This window comes from Sciurus vulgaris (assembly GCF_902686455.1).
Source record: "Sciurus vulgaris genome assembly, chromosome: 4".
In the NCBI taxonomy this organism is placed as follows: domain Eukaryota; kingdom Metazoa; phylum Chordata; class Mammalia; order Rodentia; family Sciuridae; genus Sciurus; species Sciurus vulgaris.
This window is the reverse complement of record NC_136464.1, coordinates 28,088,404-28,099,055: the sequence shown is the minus strand read 5'-3', so window position 1 is coordinate 28,099,055 and position 10,652 is coordinate 28,088,404. Positions and strand designations below refer to the sequence as shown.

The window sequence follows — 10,652 nt, the reverse complement described above, 5'->3', positions numbered from 1 at the left end:
TTGACCCAGTTATCCCACTCCTCTGTTTATAACCAAAGGACTTAAAATCAGCATACTACAGTAACACAGCCACATCAATGTTTATAGCAGCTCAATTCACAATAGCTAGATTGTGGAACTAACCTAGATGCCCTTCAATAGCTGAATGGAAAAAGAAACTGTGGTATATATACACAGTGGAATATTATTCAGCCATAAAGAATAAAATTATGACATTTGCAAGTAAGTGGATGGAATTGAAGAATATCACGCTAAGTGAAATAAGCCAATCCCCAAAAACCAAAGGCCAAATGCTTTCTCTGATAAGTGGATGATGATACATAATGGGGGTTGGGTTGGGGGGTAAGAGAAGAATGGAGGAACTTTGGATTATTTAGAGGGAAATGAGAGGGGGGAGGGGTAGGGAAGATTGTGAAATGAGACATATCATTACCCTATGTACATGTATGATTACATGAGTGGCATGAATTTACATCATGTACACCCATACAAATGAAAAGTTGTACCCCATTTGTGTAAAATGAATCAAAATGCAATCCGTAAAAATAAAAAAATAAAATAAAATAAAACTATTAGAGTCATGTAGAAGAACTTATATAGCAATTAGAGGCTCCCATTGACCAAAGATGAGATGACTGAGCATTAATGAAAATATTAACTGTAATTGATTGAAACTCATCAAATATGTTTAAATTACTAAGTATATAATTAAAAGAAAAATCTTATTGATCTTTGAAGGATGCTATGGGATCAACACATAATTTGGAAAACTGACAAGTAAAGAGGAAGAATCAAGTTTTTCTACTGCCTTTCTTATATGAACTGTACCTTAGGATAACCAAATAGTATGAGAGAAGTTTCTCTTCATAAAAATTTTCCAACTAATACATGAAAATATGGATAGAATTAGAATATCATCACTTTGCAACTTCTAATGAAGCAGCAGAGCTAGGTAATGATCATCCATAACTATTAATTTTGCAAAAAGACGGTAGGACATTAGGTGCCTCATAATGAAAATTCCCAAATAAAACAAAATTGGTCTCTACAAGGGAGGATTTTAAAAAACCAAACCTGATCTAATGAAACTTCTATATGTAACTGCCACTTTATAGGAAATACTATGGACAGAGAAACCAAACTATGCGAGTTTAAAACTCCAAATCATGGGAAACAATAGGGTAAATGACTGCCTCCTTTAATAAACAGAAAGGCAAGGATGGGATAGACTGAAACAGACTTAAGAGTTGGATTACATTATATTTAAATCCCACAAGTAGTTAAAAGGTAGAGGAGGAGCAGGAAGAGGAAAAGGAGTAAAAGGAAAAGTTATGAGTCAATCAGAACTATATAAGCACTGCATTTATTGGCTACTATGAAGTTTTCAGATGTGCTAGTGATATTATGATTATTTTAATGTCTTTTTTCTTCAGTATTTATTTATTTTAAATTTTTTATTTGTTCTTTGTAGATATACAGTGTATTTTGACATATTATACATACATGGTAACATCTTTTTATTTTAGAGCTAAAACTGAAATATTTACAGATTAAGTGATATAGTATCTGGAATTTGCTATAAAATAATCTGTGATATGGAGTTGGCTAAATGAATATGTAGAATAAAAGTGATCACAAATTGATAATTGTTGGAGCTGGGTTCATTATATTCTTATATTTTTATGTTTGAAGTTTTCAACAATAAAAATACTTAAACCATTGTTATACTGAAATAAGCTGGTTAAATCTGGGAGTAGCTATATCCCTCATCTTGACTTTCAGATAGTTAGCAGCTTTCTGAATTTTCCTAACCCACCAAGTTGAAGACTCCAAAGAAGCTGACCAGTCCAGAAGAAAAGTCCTCTAGATACTGACAATCCAGGTCTCACCAAAGACATCTGGGTCTCTACTTGATCACACTCTTCAGCAATATCCACTAATCATGTTCCAAACATGAACACGGAGCTTCCAAGTATTCTTTTAGTGCCTTACTTTTGTGTATTGATGGACAGAAAAGCATATTAAAGGTTTAAAACAAGTTTCTAACATGAAAGAAAATGATTAGAATTATATACTATAAAAAAGAATTTGAAAGAATCAAAGATGATTCATGGAAGAGAAGAAAACTTAAACTCCTATCATTACTAGCTTCAGAGAAGTAAAAGAAATTCGCACCCACGAAACAAGTAAAGGTGTGTTTTAAAGTATATGCAGAAAATAATTTTTAAACTCCTAGAAATTAATATAAATGATCTATAATATTAGAAGTAAAAATATTCAATAGAAGATTTTCAAGATAAAAAAAAGAAGTTTTTCAAGATAAAATCGAGAAAATCATGAAAAAGGAAAACAACCACAGAGATGAAAACTAGGAAATGTAAAAGTTTTAAACTAGAGGATTTAAGTACTATAAGTTAGACATCTGACTAGAAGGAATCTCGGGAAAAAATGTGAAGAAAATTTTCAAAAAAATGCCTCCAGAAATTCCTCAGAAATGAGGAATATGGATTTCTAGATTAAAAAGGCCTACTGAATACCTAGAACAATTGATTTACAAATTCCCACACCAAAGTACATAATGATGAAATTATAGAACATCAAGGAAGAAATAGAAACATCTAAAATAAGAGAAAGAAGGAAAAGAAAAATCATTATGACAGTTTAGAAATAAGAATGGCAGCAGACTTCTCAATGGCAGTAATAAAAATTATAAGGTAATGGAATAACACTATCAAAGTTCTAAGGAACAGTGATCACCAGTCTAAAATTCAATACCCAAACAAAATATCAATCAATTATTATCATACATCCAAAGTCCCCTCAACTTAGTTCTCATGCATTCTTTCTTGAAAAGTTACTAGAGAATGGTCTTCATCAAAAATGAATGAATAACCCAAGAAAAACAAGCAAAACATTTAAGATAGGAGACAGATAAGGAAAGTTCCCAAAATGTCAAAGAAGGAAAATTCCAAGATGACGGCTTTACAACATCATCATGGAGTTACTGGTACCAGATAGAAATAAGATCAGGTATATCACATGCAGTTATGTAGGTTGTTCACTGACTTAATGTATCTGGCTTGGGGCCATAAATGAGAGCTGAAATCCTTTTTTTTTTTTTTTTTTTTAATGCTCTACTTACAAAGTCACAATCTTAATGAGGAATTGCCATCAAACCTAGAGGAAAAAGAATTGCTTACTAATTGATCTTCCCAAAAGGAGCACTGTTTTATAATGTGTCATCCTAAGAAGCTCCTTTTTTAAAAATTCATCTGTTCAAACTCAAAAGTGCCATCTGTGTTAGTGGTGGCCCTTAATTAAAACATTTTAGGTTCAAAAAGTATGCCACCAATAAAAAGTTGATAACAATATATTACAAAATATATTTGACAAAAATAGAGTTTTATACATATGTTATAGATGAATTATTAATAAGTAACTAGAAAATTTAGCAAAAACAAAAAACCCTGAGGTAATTATTGACACTAGGATAAACAAAAGTTATATGAGAAATTAAATGTGATGAAAATGACAACATGACTCAGCTATAATAAAAATAAATAATTATATACACACAAAAAAAAATTATTGATTTTACTCCAAATTGTGATAGGACAATTGTGATAGGAGAATGGACAAACATAAAGTGAATATAGATGATGATATAAGAAACCCCAATCTTAATCTTCCATAATAATTAGTTATTAAAGTTGGGTATAATGGCACATGCCTGTTATCCCAGCAATTCAAGAAGCTGAGGCAAGAGGATTGCAAATTCAATGCTAGCTCTGGCAACTTAGTGAGATCCTGTCTCAAAATAAAAAATAAAAAAGGTTAGGGAACCTAGTGAGTTAAATCCCCAGTACTACACACACGTGCGCGCGCGCACGCGCGCGCACACACACACACACACACACACACACACACACACACAATATGTACATTAGTCAAAAATTATATCTAAAATAAAAAGTTAAAAATAGTAATATAAGCATGCTATTTCTATGAAAATAGGAATTATGTAAAGAAGATTTAGCTAAACAACTTAAAAATGATGTCTGATGAAGAACTGATAGAAGACAGGTACACCTGTAGCCAGGCATGGTGGCACATGCCTGTGATCCCAGCTACTCAGAAGCCTTAGGTAGGAGGATCACAAAATTGAGGCCAACCTGGGAAAACCTATTTCAAAATAAAAATTTTTAAAGTGCTGGGGATGTAACTCAGTGATAGAGCTTCCCTGGATTTAATCCTCAGTACTGGGGAAAAAAATAGTAGATATACCTGTTTCTTTCTGAGCTATATAAACATACCATTTTAATGAAAAATTCAAATACACACAAAAGTTGGAAAAACAGTACAGTGAATCCTCATATTCTAATCTGTCAGATTTAGCCATTATCAAGATTTTGGCATACTTGCTTTATGTAAACATTACTTTAAATTTTAAATTTCTTGAAATACACATAATAAGTTAATATGGTTACTTCTGAAGCAAGTCATTGATATAGAGGACAGAAGGGGCTAGGAAAGGGAGAACATTTTTCCCTTTAAATGGTTTTATTTGTTTACTTTTTTTTTCAGGATTGAGGACCAAACTCAAGGCCTTGTGTGTGCTAGGCAAATACTCTGCCACCAAGCCTTAAATGGTTTTTCAATTTTATTTTTATGTTACAAACTTATATCAGGCACTGCTCTGAACATTTTACACTAATTTAATCCTCATAGCAACTAAGCAAGGCATGTACTAGTTTTATCCCCACTTGATAGAAAGTTAATTGTCTATCATTTGAATTTTTTTCAATGAGCAGGTGTTGCCTCTTAAATAATTTTTAAAAATAATGGGCCTTAAAAATGTGTCCCCCATCTCACATGACAACTCTGGTTTTTTGAAGTCTTTTCTTCTCCAGTGAAAGTCTTGGCTCTTCCAATGATACCCTAAAGATAGGATTATTACATATTCCTGTTAATAAAACTTTCTTTCCTTCTCAAATGTGTCCCATTTTAGGTAATAAATTGTATGGTTACCCTACCCATAACACTTGATGTTTAGATTCCTTACCATTAGGGGTTGCCCTCCTCTGGACATTGCTCTTAAGAAGAGTTCATAGCCCTGAATCTAGCAAAATATGGGGCCAGTGGGACCACTGACCTTTCTTATTCCAGATTTCTCCATCTACTGAAGCAGCTTGGGAGTCATCAGGCTCTGGCAGTGCCACACACTTGACTCACTGTGAATTTGCTGTCAAATAAACTCAGTCTTTTTTGCATGATTCATTCCTAAGCCAGGGCTCCCAGGTCTACATTTGCACCTCTGATCTTCTTAACCTGCCTGTAGGACTCCACATCTACCCTCTCCAAATGTCATTTGTTCTTGTAGGATCATCATTCTAGCCTGTCAAAAGCATTTCAAGTCTCAATTCTGTCATCCAACCTATTAGCAATCCTATTCCTCTTGAGCATCTGAAAGTGTGATAAGCTGGACATCTACAGCTTCATCTGAGTCACTGAAACATCACATGGGCAGGAATGAGTCACCGGCTCAAAGACCTTCTACTGGCAAGACATAAAACTTTTCATCACTTCTCTTTGGGTACAGTGAGTCATCAGTTATGAATCCTCCAAGCAGGGTCATCATGCAGACTACATTTCTCTATTTCATCCACCAGGATAGTGTGACAACTTGCTTCATGCCCTGTTGAAAGAAAGAATATATATATTTACCACTCCCCTAATTTCTTCATTCAATAGCCTTATCTATGCAAGACACATGACATTCTATCCTTCAGAATTTATTCATAGAGAACCCATTCTGTCTTCCACCTAGCATTACTTTCCTGACTATGTATTGCCAGACTCCATGTACAATAATCGTTTCTTAGAATTTCCCAAGAATCAACAACAATTTTGAAAATCTTTTGGTGAATAGAATGGTGGTATCTGTCCAGCTCCACTCCATAGCATTGCTCCCAGAGTCCCCAAAGTCCCTGTCAGCAAATTTCTGATCACATAGACTGACAACTACCTAGAGTTGTACAATTTTTTTCTTGCTATTTCTGCTTTTGAGTAACTCATCTTGACACTCTAGAAAAAAAGGAAGAAGAAAGATAACAGGTCTTCTTGCTCTGTCTTTGGTTAATACTACATCATGACCTTCTATCCCAAAGGTTGTCCTGGGTATTAAACACATTTTATTTATTTATTTATATTTGATCACACTGGTAATACATAAATATACTATCATCAAAATACAACTATTCTTAGTAAAACAAAAGCTCTTATTGGTTGCTCCTTCTAATTCCAGTCAATTCTTTCTTGTCGTGAGCTTGGTGTATGTTCTTCAGATTTTTTCAATAAACTTACACACATATATGTACAAAAAAGCATATGCTTTGTTTTTTGTGTTGTAATTACATTGATGCCTCTAGGTTTTGAATACCCAAATTTTATAGGACACGTATCTCTCACAATAACATTTTGTCAGATGTTTACATAGGGGAAATAGATACAGTATTTGTATTTCCCAAACTCAATATAATATTCTAAACATAATGATGCACAGGAAGAACCCCAGGCTACATTTTGAATAGAATCTCTAGGGTGTCAGACTCATGTATAGACAAGGGGGTGTAAGTCTGGAGGTGGGCCAGTACTAAGAAAGTTCTTACTACTGCTAACCATTTGTTGCAATGATATTTGTTGTTTGGTACACAGGAAGAAATGTTTTAAGCACTTTACATCCCAACATAATAATTTGATATTTATTTATAGGCATTTTTCTGTGCTTAGTTACATATTAGGAAATTGACTGAGGGATTTTGAGCTGACACATAACCTGTTTATCATTTTTCCCATTTGAAATAATGGAGAACAAGCTCCCCTTTAGTATTTTCATGCAGAACATCTGATTCGAAGGAATGAATCTCAGAGTGAAAACGTCTACACATCAACACATTAATGGATGAACAAAATGTGACAGGAACATACAATGGAATGTTATTCAGCCATAGAAAGGAATGAAGCTCTTACGCATGCTCCATCGTGGATGAACCTTGAAGGCATGATGCTATGTGAAAAAAGCCAGAACCAAAAGACAAATATTTATATGATTCCACTTCTGTGAAATATCTAGAATAGGCAAATTCATAGAGACAGAAACTAGATTAGATGTTACCAGGAGCTGGCAGGAGGGAGGACTTATTACTCAATGAATAGTTTCCGTTTGGCACGATGAACATTATTTGAAATAGTGGTGATGGTTGCATAATGTTGTGAATGTAATAACTGTCACTTAATTATATGGTAGTAAATTTCTTATATATTTTTTACTACAATAAACAAGGAAAGATAGAGCCAGGCACAGTGGCACATACCCAGGGACTTGGAAGGCTAAGGCAGGAGGATTACAAGTTCAAGGCCAGCCTCAGCTACTTAACAAAGCCCAAGCAACTTAGTGAGACCCTGTCTCAAAATAAAAAATGAAAAAAGGGCTGGGAATATGGCTCAGTGATAAAGTGCCCCTGGGTTAAATCCCCAGGACCAAAAAGGGGGGGGGGGGTATGGTTTTTAAAAAACCTCTATTTAGCATTAAGATTCTCACTGAGTCCTACAAAGAGTCCAAATATACCTATGGAGAAATTCAGGGGGAATCTTGTTTTTCTTATTAATTTTTTAATTTTTCTTGGAAAAAAAGCAGGATGCCTATATACATAAAAATGATATTTTTTCTACAATTAACTTTTCTCATTCAACAATATGCTTTGTGAAGCTCTCTGTTGGGACTTCCAGCAGCCCACTTTGTAATTGCTGCAGAGTCCTCTCTAGAATAGATGCACACTGGGTCTGTTTAGACACCCCCTACCAGGCAGTTTTACCAGCCTCTGCTCATTTCAAGCTCTCACCTTCATATGTTCCCCATAATTTGTTGTCAATCTGGTGTCTCTCTCCTTGGTCACTCTTCCTTCTTCTCATGGCAGAAGCAAAGCCTCAGTAAATATGGCCTCATCAGGGAACTTCTTAGTCACACTGGTATCATCTTGCCTCTCTTGGAGCAAGAAATAAAGGCTCAGGAATGCTCCTTGCATTATTGTTCACAAAAGTAGAAAGCACGGACAAGTGTCCATCAATAAGAGATTATTCAGTAAAGTTATTCTCACAGTAGACATTTATGGGGCCATTCACAATGTCAATGTAGATTATAGAACTATAGTCAAGGACATAAAAAATTGTCCACAATACATTAGTAAGTAAAAAATAAAGTTTCCAGGGCTGAGGTTGTAGCTCAGTGGTGGAGTGCTTCCCTCACACTTGTGGGACACCACATAAAAATAAATAAATAAAGGTATCGTGTCCATCTACAACTAATAATAATAATAAATAATAATTAATTAAAAATAAATTTTCCAAAGCAAGGAATTGTAATTCTATTTTTTGTAAAATAAGTGGTTGGTTATGTATTATGCAAATAATACTAACGTGTTAACAGTGGTAATATAGGTGTTAACATTGCAGGTGACTTTTATTTTGCATATCTGAATCTTCCAGTTTTTCTTCAATTAGCATCCATAACTTGTGTAACGAGGGAAAATAATTTTTAGAAAAAGGTTGACCTCCATAACCGTATGGAGCTATCTATCTTAGAGAACAAATAACATGCCTTATATCCTTCTCTCTTTCTTCCTGAGAGTTTCAGTGTCCACTACAAGAAAGAGGGTGAGAGGGGAAAAGGGAATGGAGCTGTCATTCGCAGGCATAGCACCAAGCCATAAACCTGGGGCTTTCTCCATTGTTATAGAAAACTAAGGGGTTTAGATAATATTCATCCCATTTCACAGATGAAAACACTAAGACTCTGATATGATAAGCAATCACTTTCAATCATGCAGCTAATGAATAAGAAGTGAAATTGAAACGCAAATCTTCCTGGCCCCAAAGCATACTGCCCCCACCTGATACTTTTTCTTCCTCTCCGCCCCCCTGCACTCTTTCCAAAATTTCTATCAAATCTCTCTTTTCTCCACCTCTTCCTTCAAAGACTGGCATCAGAAGTCAGAGGGTAGGAAACTAAGCAGTAACATGCACTAAGGTTCCTAATTGTCCCACCCTAACAAAACTACCACCCTCATTTCTGTAAAGGAGTTATTTATTTTCTCAATGATGCCATACCAAGCACCTTCTATGTCCCAGACAGAGGGCCCCGGGCACTGTAGACTCAGTTGTGAACAGGATAAACATGGCTCTTGCCCTCACAGGGTTTACATTCTGCCTGGAAAATGCATTATTAACAGTGCATGGGTCTAAACAGAGAGCACATGCATAGCAATAGCTACTGTGGTTCACCAAGAACCAAGAGCTCAAATGGAGAATGATATCCAAAAGGGAGCTGGGTAGAAGTTCAAAAGGAATATCAGGAGTTTTGTTCCATGATTTCATCCTCAGCTCTTCCTAGTCCCTATTTTTGTTAATGACCTCCAGTTTCATCAGATCATCAGAAGATGTAAAACTTGTGAATGGTGAAAGACAAAATTGGGCCTCATAGGATCCTTGGAACAGTAGGCTAAAATTACATAATGGAATTTAGGGGGAGGGAATATGAAATTCTAAGTTTGTTTCTCAAATCAATTGCCTCAGTGCACTGTGAAGGAGTTGTGATTTGCCAGTAGTTCATAGGCAAAACAGGAGGGAATTTCTGTTGTCCATGAGCTTAGCATTGGTCCACGAAGTCAACTGGCTATTAAAAAAACTAGGACATAGGAATGGGCACTATGATAGAGCGCAAGGTAGGCTGAAAAGATGCTGTCTTTCAGACTGCTCTGAGAGGGCCCTCCTGCCACACAGAGACCAGGGGACACTGCAAGAGTCAGTACAGATGTGCAGGATCTTGCATCATTGCATATCAGGGCAGATCATCTGGTATATCCCCTCATTTATGGGTGGTCAACTGAGGCCCAGAAAGGGGAAGGGGTCTGCCTCATGGCATCAGCAAGTGTGTACCAGAACAAGACAGCTCTCAACTACCTTGAATGAAGGAAGGAAGGATGTATGTGGATGAGGATAAAATATATAGAAGATGAAATCAGTGATATCCATCCATTTCATCTTCTTAGAGGCATCAAAGAGGAATTAAAGTGATAAATCTTCCTACTGATTTAGGCACGGGTTCTTTGTGCTCAGCACATATATGCCACCCCCAAGGGCTCTATCTTGATCCTACATGCTCACCTCTCTGCCCGAGGTTGGTGCCAGAGGCAATGAGGACAGCACTATTCAGTTCTTGCCCATTCTCTGGATTTTCTTTCCTCTTTCCAAGATCCCTCCTCCAAGAAATCCTCCTGAATCAGAGGCAGTAGTGTTGATCTCCTAGCCAGAGCACCCTGACAGCTAAAACAGCCCTTACTCAAAGCTCGAGGCTGGGTAGGTACCCTAAATTTGCTAAGGGGCAGGAGCCTAGAGCGAGTTCCCATCTTATACCTTTGTACCCTCTCTCCACAAATGCTCTGTGACCCTGGCCCCTCATCCCCTCACCTGGCCATGGCCCTAGTCTCAGATCCATGTCTCCCCACACCCCCAGGTCTCTTCCCCTCCCCTGAGATTCTCTGTCATTATCTCTGGAAAGTGAGGCTTGTGCATCATCATTAATGGGCTAAACAGCA

General features: G+C 36.2%; 1 long non-coding RNA gene across 1 annotated transcript in view; it reads right to left on the bottom strand.

Annotated features, from left to right (window-relative positions):
• Nucleotides 1-4,634: 4,634 nt before the first annotated feature.
• LOC306659210 overlaps nt 4,635-10,652 on the bottom strand; it is a 29,711-nt gene continuing 23,693 nt past the window's right edge. Inside the window, exons 2-3 of the long non-coding RNA XR_013763241.1 lie at nt 7,902-8,044; nt 4,635-5,695 (exon numbers count right to left, since the gene is read on the bottom strand). This is a non-coding gene — a long non-coding RNA (uncharacterized lncRNA). The remainder of the gene's footprint in view (nt 5,696-7,901; nt 8,045-10,652) is intronic.